The 13,270-nt window shown below is 41.4% G+C and overlaps 1 protein-coding gene across 6 annotated transcripts in view; it reads right to left on the bottom strand.

Annotated features, from left to right (window-relative positions):
* STAU1 (staufen double-stranded RNA binding protein 1) overlaps positions 1 to 8,738 on the bottom strand; it is a 37,153-nt gene extending 28,415 nt beyond the window's left edge. For 5 of the 6 annotated variants that reach the window (XM_032217585.1, XM_032217587.1, XM_032217589.1 and 2 more), the window contains exon 1: positions 8,572 to 8,738. The gene's annotated coding sequence lies outside the window, so the exon portion shown is untranslated. The remainder of the gene's footprint in view (positions 1 to 8,571) is intronic. The other variant, XM_032217586.1, reaches the window with a different exon arrangement.
* Between the last annotated feature and the right edge of the window lie 4,532 nt (positions 8,739 to 13,270).

Below are 13,270 nucleotides of genomic sequence, written 5' to 3'. Positions count from 1 at the left end.
TTAATAAAATATTAATTTCTTTCAGGATATTATTTGAAATAAGTCATTATACTTCCAAAGGTAACTTCCATTATACCATATTTTTGAGATAGTTATTTAACAATATCTGACAGTTCTTTAGGATTAGGAAGCTATTTTTTTTTAAAAGGGAACATAGTATTTTGTTTTTATACTGCAAAAATATCCCATGCAAATATATTTGATTTGCTTTTGCTTTTGGCAGCTTTGCCTTATCAATTGTATCTTTTTAGTATTAACTATAAAATTTATTTTAATCCTGCATAAGTCAGCACACAATGATCTCTAAAGTTCAAGTGTTCCATCTCTTAGGCTGGGGGCTCAAACTGTACGCCCCTCAGACAGGGTTCGCAATTTGGGAGTCCTCCTGGACCCACAGCTGACTTTTGAACACCACTTGTCGGCTGTGACCAGGGGGGCATTTGCCCAGGTTCGCCTGGTGCACCAGTTGCGTCCCTACCTGAACTGGGAGGCCCTCACAACAGTCACTCGCGCCCTTGTGACCTCTAGACTGGACTACTGCAACGTGCTCTACATGGGGCAGCCCTTGAAGAATATTCGGAGACTTCAGCTTGTCCAGAATGCAGCCACGCGAGCGATCGTGGGTGTACCTCGGTTCACCCACGTAACACCTATCCTCTGCGAGCTGCAACAGTTGCCTATTGGTCTCCGGATACGCTTCAAGGCGCTAGTCGTCACTTATAAAGCCCTTCATGGTATTGGACCTGGGTACTTGAGAGACCGTCTGCTGCCAATTACCTCCACTAGACCGATTAGATCCCACAGATTAGGCCTCCTCCGAATTCCATCCGCCGGCCAGTGTCAACTGGCAACTACCCGGAGGAGAGCCTTCTCTGTGGCTGCTCCGACCCTCTGGAACGAACTCCCCGTGGAGATTCGAACCCTCACCACCCTCCAGGCCTTCCGCAAAGCCCTCAAAACCTGGCTGTTCCGACAGGCCTGGGGCTAAAGAGCTGTTGCCCCCGTCTCGAATGGTATGACTGTTGTGAGTTTTAAATTATATATTGTTATGTTTGTTTGTTTTTTAAATTTTTTTGTCTGTATCCCCCTTCCCCGGTTCGAGTTGTGAGCCGCCCTGAGTCCCCCTTCGGGGGGAAAGGGCGGCATACAAATACAATAAACTGAACTGAACTCATTTTATTCTTTAACATCCACAGATTTTATTTCTTCTGAAATTAGGATAGAAAGCTTTATTCTGAGTTCCACAGCTTCCTATCTGCTCTTGTAAAAAATGTGTTCTGATTTCTTATGTTTCAATTTTTATTTAACTAAAGCTGGTTAAAATATGTTGGAAGGGTAAGTAATCAGCAACATGTGTAAGAATAGGCATATAACTTAAATGTGTAGCAGTATACTAGCCAATGCATCTCTGGTGTGGATTCCTTTTGTGTGAAAATTGATATATACCATAACTTATAACATGAGTTACATGTACATTTATAACTATGAACTATCTTGCATTTTATAGTCACGTAAAGGAAAACTGAATGTATTTTACAATGGTTCTATACAATTGCTATAAGGATTCCTTTTTAACACATTAACAGTGTATATATTAATAGTTCATACACAGTAAAACTGTTTTTGTAATATTTAATTATGCATAGTTTAAATTATTTTATCTAGTGACAGCGTATGTGCTCAAATCTTGCTAATTTCTCAACACACAAATTTTACATTTGTCTTACTTAGTAAACTGCCTTTAGTTTTCTAAACTAATGATCAGTTACATTTAATATATAATATTCATTACATAGCTCATGAATAGATTATCACAGAAGGAAATACACTATATTGCCAAAAGTATTCGCTCACCCATCCAAATAATCAGAATCAGGTGTTCCAATCACTTCCATGGCCACAGGTGTATAAAATCAAGTACCTAGGCATGCAGACAATTTTTACAAACATTTGTGAAAGAATGGGTTGCTCTCAGGAGCTCAGTGAACTCCAGCGTGGAACTGTGATAGGATACCACCTGTGCAACAAAAAGTCGTGACATTCCTCGCTCCTAAATATTCCAGTCAACTGTCAGCTGTATTATAAGAACGTGGAAGTGTTTGGGAACGGCAGCAACACAGCCACAAAGTGGTAGGCCACGTAAACTGACGGAGCGGGTTGGCGGATGCTGAGGCGCATAGTGCGAAGAGGTCGCCAACTTTCTGCAGAGTCAATTGCTACAGACCTCCAAACATCATGTGGCCTTCAGATTAGTTCAAGAACAGTGCGCAGAGAGCTTCATGGAATGGGTTTCTATTGCCGAGCAGCTGCATACATCACCAAATGCAATGCAAAGCGTGGGATGCAGTGGTGTAAAGCACGCCACCACTGGAGCAGTGGAGACGCATTCTCTGGCGTGACAAATTGCACTTCTCCATTTGGCAATCTGATGGACAAGTCTGGGTTTGGCAATTGCCAGGAGAAAGGTAGTTGTCTGACTGCATTGTGCCAAGTGTAAAGTTTGGTGGAGGGGGGATTATAGTGTGGAGTTGTTTTTCAGGAGCTGGGCTTGGCCCCTTAGTTCCAGTGAAAGGAACTCTGAATGCTTCAGCATACCAAGACATTTTGGACAATTCCATGCTCCCAACTTTGTGGGAACAGTTTGGAGCTGGCCCCTTCCTCTTTCAACATGACTGTGCACCAGTGCACAAGGCAAGGTCCATAAAGACATGGATGACAGAGTCTGGTGTGGATGAACTTGACTGGCCTGCACAGAATCCTGACCTCAACCCGATAGAACACCTTTGGGATGAATTAGAGCGGAGACTGAGAGCCAGGCCTTCTCATCCAACATCAGTGTATGACCTCACAAATGCGCTTATGGAAGAATGGTAAAAAATTCCCATAAACACATGCCTAAACCTTGTGGACAACCTTCCCAGAAGAATTGAAGCTGTTATAGCTGCAAAGGGTGGACCAACGTCATATTGAACCCTATGGATTGGGAATGGGATGTCACTTACAGTAAGTTAATATTCGAGTGAAGGCCGGTGAGCGAATACTTTTGGCAATATAGTGTATGTAGATCCTCACATCAAACAACTACTCTTTCATTGTGATATGTTTAATGTTCTGTAAGATGGAAGAAGTGGATTCAGACATTCACTGACTAAAATAAAAAAAAAGCTACTAACCATTCTAAACAGTATGGGAAGTAAACAAAACCAAATTTAAACACCTTGATTATGCAATACTATAGATATTAGAAAACTTAAGCCTTTAATATATTATAGTACGACAGACTGAGATTGATAAAAGTTTTATGAAGTGGCAGCAACAAGTCACAATAAAGTAAAGTATAAATACATAATGACAGTGACAGAGTAATTAAAATACTTGAGGAGGCAGCATTGAAATATAATTAGAAAATAGCACAAAGAAATACTGTGTTTCCCTGAAAATAAGACAGGGTCTTATTTTCTTTTTACACACAAAATATGGCTTGGGCCGTATTATGAGGGAAGGGTTTATTGTTTTGGGGTTTCCGGGTGGCTGCTCTCTTGCGAGGGCTCCCAAAGAGTCGGGCACAGCCTCATAGGCAAATGGCTGTGTTGCGCTGTTGCAGCAGCGCAACACAGCAGCCATGAAGCGACCACACTGGAGCTGGGTCATGCATCGTGAGGCTGGCAGGCGTGTAAGCGAGAGTGGAACAGCTGCTCCCGCAACCCCTGCCCCAGCTGTGCAGAGCGCCATTCACTGCCATTTCGAAGGTGCCAAGTCGCAGGAGCCGGGTGGCAGCGAACAGGCGCTCACACGGCTTGGCAATACCCCAAGGTCAGTGAATGGCACTGTGTTCAGCTAGAAAGGGGGTTTGCTGGGTAGCTGCTCATGAGTGTGGTCGCTTCATGGCTGCTGCGCTGCTGCAACAGCACAACACAGCCATTCACCCATGAGGCTGGGCCTGGCTCTTTGGGAGCCCGCTCGCAAGAGAGCAGCCACCCAGCAACCCCCCTCTTCAGCTGGGCACAGAGCCACTCACCAACCTAGCAGTATCCCAAAGGCGCTAAGCAACGTGATCACCTTTGCCTCCCCCCCAGTTCCCGTGGCTTGGCACCTTTGGGATACCGCTAGGTTGGTGAGCGACGCTTTGCCTGGTCCGAGGTGGGGGGGGGGTTATCCAGGGGGCTTATTTTCGGTGGAGGGTTTATATTTTTGCCCACCAGAAAAATGTGGCATGGTCTTATTATCAGGACATGTCGTAATTTCAGGGAAACATGGTAATTAGCAACTCCATTAAAAAGTAATTTGATGAACACATCAAGTTGCAATTTACAGATACATCATTTGACAAAAACAACAATTTTATCTTCTTCAATCAATTCCTTTCTGTTCATAAAATGATTCTATCATATCCTCAATGCTTTATTCTCTTTCTTTTACTCTCCTTTCCCCAATGCCATAAATATTCCCTAATGATTCAAGTATTGGGGAATAGCAGAGAAAAGAAATGCAGGAAGATTAGCTTCCACCTACCCTATCTCTTAGGTAGACCTCTGAACCAAACCTATACTTTCTTCATAAAGACATAAACTATAAGGAACTTGTGCAACATTTAATAACTCTTTAAACAATGACTATCTAAAGCAGGCCTGAACAACATATAGCCCATTGGTGTTTTTTAAAAACTCAAGTTCACCACCACAAAATAGCATTGCCCTTAGAAAAGATCTGGCACTGCACCAAAAGGCATGCTGCTGAGCATCTCCTGGCTACACCAACACTGTCATCATAGCTCAACCAAACACCTGATTGGTGCACTAGCTATTCCCTCCTAGGCAACTATTATTTTTAATTGATCCTGTGGTCCTTTCCTCTCTGCAGACAGGAGTTACAGCCATTTCATTACATGTGCTTTTGCCAAGCTCTTGTTGCAAGTAAGAGCATACTTTAAGATACTACGGGAGTCATTTTTGTTGGAAGCACATAAATGAATATGGTGCATTTTAAAGAAGTTAAATGAATGAAAACATATTCTTGATCTATTCCCATTTATTTCAGCAGGTGTGTGTGGTCAAATATTTGTTGATGAATGACAGTCTATGGTTGTAATAAGTGACTTAAGTTGTCTTATTATTATATAACAGAATAATAGTTGTTAAGTTACTAAGAATGACTATTATTCACACACTGACTTTAATTTATAAAATCTTTCCCGAAAACTATCATATTCTCATGTTTTGTAAATTTGTGGGTTTTTGTTTTTTTTGCTTCAACTGGCATATTATCAAGTTATGTGCTAATGCATCAAACCTGTTTAGTCCTCCTTTGTTCTGTTCTAATAAGCCAAACAAATAATAGATTATTTTTCATGACATCCAAAACTGCTACTCCAAAATGTAAGAATCCTAAATCAAGAACTAAAAGTAGTTTACAATTAGGCCTTTTGAAAACTTTAAAAAGCTAAGAGTTTTAGAAGTGGCTGCCTACAACATAATGGATACATTAAGATTAGTTTTTATCATCAATTATAGCATTCTTCAACAGAGACAGTTCAAACAATAAGCAATTATTCATCTGGTTTAATCAAGTGATATACAAACTACTTGGTTTGGTTTGGTTTATTGGATTTATATGCTGCCCTTCTCCTAAGTACTCAGGGTGGCATACAACATTAAAAAAACACATATTACAAAAGTTAAAAAAAATAGAATATTCAAAAAACAAACCCAATTAAGATTAACAATAGCATTTTAAAAAAGAATTTGATTAAAATTAACAATAATCAATAATTTGTTTTGTTTTGTTCAGGCCAGGCTGGCTTGCTGGAAAAGCCAACTTTTTAGGGCGCGTCGGAAGGACCGGAGGTTGAGGATTATACGAAGCTCCGGGGGCAGCTCATTACTTCTAATCAGCTTTTGCTAAATCTAAACAATGTGCCTTAATTCCAGAATATTGTACATATATTTACTTATGGAAGTTCATTAATGTTAATTTTCACAACCCAACTGTATAAATATGAAGTTCAATAGAATTTATTCCCTATAAAATGCCTAAGATATCATATTTTCCCAGATTAAATTAATAGCTTAATTTGATGTAATGAGGTCCAATGTAGTTCAAACCTATCCAAAATTGAAATATTTCTATTTACATGCTACCCCAAACCAAAGAATCTGGACAGCTTACAATAACAAAACTGCAACCAGCCCCATAAATTATTGTAATTATTAAGTATCTGGAGCAAAAGACGAAGTATTGCTTTATTTAACTACCAGTCACAAAAAAGTGGAATCTGGAAGGCCAGCAAAAGATTGGAATGTTGTTAATGATGTTCAGAATCTGAACAGTTTTTTCAAAATGCAATGCCATTCAAGACACTTGGACTATGGTTTCTTGACTACAAAGTAGTCTATACAAGATTTGGTCAAATTTGTGCTGTCTTAGTTATACACATTTTACTAGAAGAATTTGTCATGTCAGGACAATGCAAAAAGGTAAAAATAGTACTGAGAATAAAATCATATTTTGAATTGGGCCTGACTTACAAAGACACATGTAGTTTTCTTGATGTGATGTGAAAAAAGCTTGCCTCTGCTGTTTTGAAATTTTTTTTTCTAATTCCCCAACCTTCCAAACTTCAAATTATTCAATGTTAGTTGAACAGATTATTTCCCTAGAACAAATAAAGCATTTCCAGATTCTACCTTCAAGTTGCAATGGAATTTTTACTACTGAAAGACTTTACTGTACCCTGTTGCAAAGTTACCCTTTAGAATGCTTACTAAGCCTACAGAAATCAATGAATGGAAACTAACTAAAGCTTGCCGATTTGTTATTCTTCTCCAACTGTGGCCAAAACTCAGCCCACCCTGTCAAAACCAAAGCAAGAGATGACACTTACAAAAGTTCACTTAATTTTTAAAAATGGTTCTGGATTTAGCAAATGCTTAGTTCTCCTAAAAGTGAAACAATACAAGAGTTTTTGTGAGGGAAAACTTCAGCATCTAAAACCCTTTAGCCATTTATTTCCATTAGGAGCTGAATACCTTTTTATTTTATTTTTTATTTATTTGTCAATTATGCATAAGGTAACAGATATAACTATAAACATGATTATGAATACAGGAAATGGATATGAATAAAAAAGAACATTAGAACAGGGACCGTAGGCATGTTGGTGGGCTTATGCACGCCTTTTAAAGACCTTTTAGGGATGGGATGAGGTTGACAGTAGACAGCCTAAGGTTAAAGCTTTGGGGGTTTGTGGAAGAAACCACAGTCAGGTAGAGCATTCCTGGCATTGACCACTCTGTTGCTGAAGTTGTATTTTCTGCAATTGAGTTTGGAGCAGTTTACCTTAAGTTTGTATCTATTGTGTGCCCGTGTATTGTTGTAGTTGAAGCTGAAGTAGTCATTGACAGATAGGACACGTTACCGTTGACAGGTAGGACACCTTACGGAATGTCAAATGAAAGCACACAAAGCCTTTTTTTAAAAAAAGGAATAAAACACTGCCAGCTTTCAGATGCTAGGCTGCAGGATATAGTCCAGGATCTGAATCCAAGGAAAACAGAGTAGACAGAATCTACATTCAACTCTCCACTGGAACCCCTTTCCATTTGTTTTAAGATAAGTAATAGTTTCTACTTTGCAATTGCTGCAGTGCCAAGCAAAGAAAGACATTAGAGCAGCTATTCTGCAGAGAAAGGCTCCCTGCGTCGAATATGGAAAGGTCAAGAAATCTGGTAATCTCCAAAAACAGCCCACACGCACTGCCGTTACACCCGAAGATAAAAACACTGCACAGCTCTAAGGAAAAGAAACCTACACACCGGGCACGGGTGCCTACAGAGTACCAGAGAGACGCGCTTCTCACTTCACACAAACATTTAAAGTTACAACAAGGCCTAGTTTTTACTTCTCCCAGGATGGGATTTAAATTTTTTAAAAAACAGTAACAGAGTTGGAAGGGACCTTGGAGGTCATCTAGTCCAACCCTCTTGCTCACGCAGGAGACCTGGTACTAGGGGGATTCGAACCGCCGAACTGCCTACCTTTACTGATCGACAAGCTCAGCGTCTCAGCCACTGAGCCCACCTAACCCACACCGATCCACCAGGATGCCGAGGAGAAGAGCTGCGCTACCTCAGACCCTCCCTCAGTCCACCACGGCCTCTTTTTCCACAGTGGGCAACCCACGAGCTGGGTTCCCCACCTCGGGGGTGGCGGGGGAACCACGGGGAAGAGGAAAGGCAGAGAAGGAGCCCGGAGAGAGAAGCTACGAGCCGCTATCCCCGAAGGCATCTCCCGCGGATTCTCCCTTTCAGCTCCCCTCCAGCCAGGGGAGGAAAAGGAGCGCCTGTCAGTCAACCTCGCGCCTTCCACCTGCCGGCAGCCCAGGAGAGCCGCTGCCACAACCGCCCCCTCAGAGAAGCCCGATCTTCTCCCACCCCCCGCCGGTGGCCCGAGGCTGGCCGTCCCGCTAGGCCCCAACCTGGGCGCAGGCCGGGCCGAGGCCTCTCGCTCCCACATCCCCCAGTCGCGCGCCCCCTCCTTTCCCTCCCCTCTCTTCTTCTTCTCCCCCCCCCTCACCTGATGTTGGTCTGGGCTGCGGCTCCCGGGCCGGCTCGTGTTGACGGCGGGCTATCGGGCGGCTCAGTCCATTGGTAGCTCCCAGGAAAGGGGGGTCCGGGGAAGGGGAGGGAAGCGAGCGAGTCGCAGCGGCAGCAGACACAGGGCAAACACTAAAGAGAATGAGCGGGGCCAGCTCCGGCCGGGAAGGAAGTGACGGCAGCACACGGGGAGAGAGAGAGAGGGTGAAAGAGGTGGAGCTGTGGCCTTGGCAGCTATTTATAGCGCCGCCTAGCACCACGCATGCCGCGGTTCTAGTTAGCGGCCGGCTTCTCAAGAGTTTTGCATTGTCGCACGGATGACTACCACACCCAGCATGCTCCAGGGTAGCTACGAAGAACACTTTGCCCTTCTGTCAGTGTCTCACGGCTTTCGCTTCCTTCCTCGGAATTTAAAAAAAACCACTATACTTCCCAGCATGCTCCATTCCCTCGAGAGAGATCTCTCTCTCTCTTTCATCTTTCTTTCATCTTGCCCTATACACATATCTTCTGCCACGTGCTTCCTAAAGCCCTACATTTCCCAGCGTGCATTGCTTCCTTACCTTCGCCGGCGGAGGGCGTGGTTGCCTGCAGATCCTGTAACGCCAGGCGGAAGAAGATTCTTGGTGGGAGTCGCACTGGGCTGGAAAAAGGAGACTTTGGTGTGGTTCGGGAAGGCTGCCATTTGCCGAACGTGGATCTGACATAATCCCGGTTTGCTAAATCTAAACAATGTCGGTGTGTGTGGGTGTGCGGTAGCTCCTTTTAAATACAAAGAGATTCACTTGCTCTATATTTTTAACAGGTTTTTTTTTGGTGACCTGGGAAAATAAAGCTAAGATCTGAAGTTAAATAATATAATACATGGCATTATGTATTCTGACCAACCATAATAAAACAGAAGAGGATGCAGTTTTCCACTTTGTCTGCAATTTTAAAAAGTACTAAAAAAACAGGAGACAGGCTGTTTGGCGTCGGATTCGATTGTTTTTCAGGCTCAGCTTGATCTGGAGAGGCGAAGAAGGGTCGCATCTAATAATTGGTGTTCGGGTAGGAGACAATCAAGAAATCCCAGGGTAATATTTGGACTGAGAATTTTTTTAAAAAAAGTTTTTCTGGATGAAGGCAGCAGCGAACTCTCCGTGTTGTTGCTAAGTGGCGTGCCCATCAAGCCCATTGGAGCCAAAGTTCCACTTCAACTTCGATTTGTTATCCAGCTCTAGAATGTGGGCTTTCATTCTTCTAATAAAGCATACAGAGGGTTGCAACCCGCTTTTTCTTTTCCCCCTTCGGAGCGGAATAACGGAAGAAGCGAGATCAAGAATCTCTTCACTCGGAGAAGGGAGGGAGGGGGAAAAGAAAGGGATAAGAAGGCGGTGTCAAAACAGGCGAGGGATGGTAAACAAAGCAACCCAGATGGAATATTATAATTCTATAAATGGAATGACAGATGTATAAGAACCATGAATGTAAAAAAAAAGAATAATTCCACCTTTTTTTTCTTAATTAGACCTGGCTCAGTTTAAAAAGGGTTTTGCAAAACCCTTTTTATTGTTCCCTGAAAATAAATAGAATTTTTATAACATGTTCCCAAACTTGGCAACTTTAAGACTTGTGGACTTCAACTCTCAGAATTCTCCAGCTGGAGAATTCTGGGAGTTGAAGTACTCAAGTCTTAAAGTTGCCAAGTTGGAAGACCTCTGCTTTATAAGCATGGGAAAGATTTGTTAGGGAGAGGAAGGAGCAAGTTACTTCTATCCTTGGGTAGCCCTCGTGGATTCTGGGTCTTGTAATTTCCCCAAGCATTCAAAAGCTGTTGACTCTAACGAAAGTGGATTGAGGGCAGCAGACTATCGTAAAGTGTTTATGTGGCAAAGGGGCAGCGCTGCAAGTTAATAGCGCAAAGCAGCCCAAGTCTTCAGCGGTAGAGACTGCAGCAAAAACTTTCAGGCCCAATTTGTTCATTTCAGGTGTGGATTCAAACCAAGCCGCTGCGCTTCTTGCGGGCCGCCTGGTGAAGCGCGTTTCTAAAACGCTGCTCTTCTTCCAGAAATAATCACTTTTGCTCACAGTGGAAATTTGGCTGTGATTCCAGATCCCCTTTTAGACAGTCATGATATCTGTGTTGACTTATTATAAAATATCAAAGTAAAAAGGGACGCATTCCCGTTGCCTCCTTGAATTTGGCAGGAAAGAATTGTGAAAAAAGGAGCTACCTTTTGGGTTATTTTTTTTTAAAAAATTAGCCAAGGCGTTTTTTTCAAGGAAGGACTCTCAAGCTTCAACCAAATTGAAAAGGGCTCCTGTTAGACACACATTTGTTGTTTGGGAATATTTTACAAAGATTTAATTTAGATTTAGAACATAAATGCCAACTTTGGGAGATTGCTTCTGGTGCTTTAAAATGACCATTCTGCAACTTTGATTGGAAATTTAGAGAAAGGGGCAAATACAATTTTCCTAATTACTAATTCAGGCATTGTTAAGATGTTTCATTGTGATTTGTCAATTTGGCTGAGGTTCACACTTCTTATAAAGCCAATACCAACTAAATCATAGCTATATTAATGTATAAACAGTATTTATTTATAAATCAAATTTATACAGCTGCCCATCTCACCTGAGGTGACTCTGGATGGCACAAAACAATAATTCTTATTACCTTCAGACCTCAAAGATTTTCATTTGTGCTAGAATAAAACATTAGACTCATCATTCAAATATCAAACTCCATTTACATACCATTTTGTTTTCTAAGAATTCCTCAGAGTCTGAGGGAAAACAGTAAATAAAGATGGTGCTAGAGGGGGTTTATGCCTTATTTTGCAGCATTATCTATTTCCCTTCTTGAAAAATTAAATCTGTGAAAGACAGGCCTGACAATCTGGTGGGTATCAAGGGCTATGCTGCAAAATAAAGCATAAATCTCCTGTAACATTGCCATTTACAAAAATGCTGTAGTCAAAAGCGCAGTCACATGTCACTATTTGGACAGTTGGCAACCAGCTCACATTTATGACTGGTTACAGCATCCCACCATCATGGGATTGCATTTTGTTATATATATATTTTTTGCTATCTTCCAACAAAATAGCTCATTGGATAAGCTGGATTCAACCGTACAATCATATGGCCATTAATAACAGTAATGGAATCTACTTGAGTTCATGACTCAACTTACAACCACAACGACGTACAATCAAAATTATGAGTTCAATGGTGTTTGTTTAGGGACTACCTGTATTCCCTCCTATTTCCTCTACAATAATTCTGTGAATTAAACGGGGGTGAGAGTGACTGGTCCAAAATCACTCAGCCGATTTTTCATGCTTAAAGTGGGAGGAGAACTAGGTCAACACCTTAACCATTACAGTATCCCAGTTTGCTTCAGATGATCATCATTACTCTTAACTGTCATAATTGGACATTGGGAAAAACAGCTGACAAAGCTGCATTGAAGCTGTCCCAACCTTTCCGGCTTGGCAGACCAGCGGCCGGGGTGTGTGTGTGTGTGAGGAGATGGTTCTGTGCAAACGGCAGGTGCATGCACACATGCAAGTGGAGCTGCGCATGTGCACACACACCGGCCCTTGTGCGGTCCAATATCGGGCTACAACAAGGGGGTTGGGGACTTCTGATTTAAATAAAATAACCTATCCTAAGATGCTTTGATAATTGTATGCTTGACTTAATCTGCTTTATGATAGGAACAGATCAACATTATCCTACCTTTTTCACTGATCTAGCATCTGATTTATAAATTGCATTTCATATTAAGGTCTAAAGCTGCATACAACTCTAAAACCCAAACAAGACTCCTAGTACATTTTACATTCAGGTAGGAACATGCATTTTAGTTTTCACTATATATGCGGCACAAGAAATAGGCAATCTTTCTATAGCATAAATTTTAAAGCATTTCTTAATACATCAAATTCCAACCATTTTTAAATGTATTCTCATCCCAAACCTTATTTACATTAGCTTTGCAGACATCTAGGAATAATTAGTAAGATAACTGTTCTTCCAAAGGTACTTATACATCCTAAACTGAGATTTAGCATTCAAACATTTAAGATGAAAAAAAAAAAAAACTAAGCTACAGGTATTCCTCAACATAGAGCCATTCGTTTAACAATGGTTTGAAGTTATGAAAAAAGTGACGTATAACTGTTGCAGCATCCCTATGATCATATCAAAATTTGGTTGCTTGACAACAGGCATATAATTATGACAGTTGCAGCATTCCTGTGTCGTGATCGCCATTTTACAATTTTCCCAAGCCTGATAAGCAAAGTCAGAAGCCAGATTTGCTTAACAATCACATGATTCACTTAATGAACATGGCAAAAGGATAATAAAATCAGCTTTATAACCACATTGTTTAGTAACAGAAGTTCTGGCCCCAATTATGATCATAATTAAGGAGTACCTGTAAAGTTGCTTAGTAGGAAACATCTGCATGGCAAATAATACAAAGCAATTATTTTCAATGATACTTTACAGCAATACATTCTTCAAAGGTATAGTATTAAATTGCTGTCTTCCTTAATAAAGACAGGTAGAATTCTTTGAAAGAGCGCTTCAAAAACCTTTAACTTCCATTATGAACAGCATTAGGTAAAGCAAGTTGAAGTGTGGTTATGGCATGGTACTGAGTTATACATATACTACTAGAC

This window comes from Thamnophis elegans, chromosome 5 (assembly GCF_009769535.1).
Source record: "Thamnophis elegans isolate rThaEle1 chromosome 5, rThaEle1.pri, whole genome shotgun sequence".
Taxonomy (NCBI): Eukaryota; Metazoa; Chordata; class Lepidosauria; order Squamata; family Colubridae; genus Thamnophis; species Thamnophis elegans.
The sequence above is the reverse complement of the archived record's forward strand: the minus strand, read 5'-3'. Positions and strand labels throughout refer to the sequence as shown.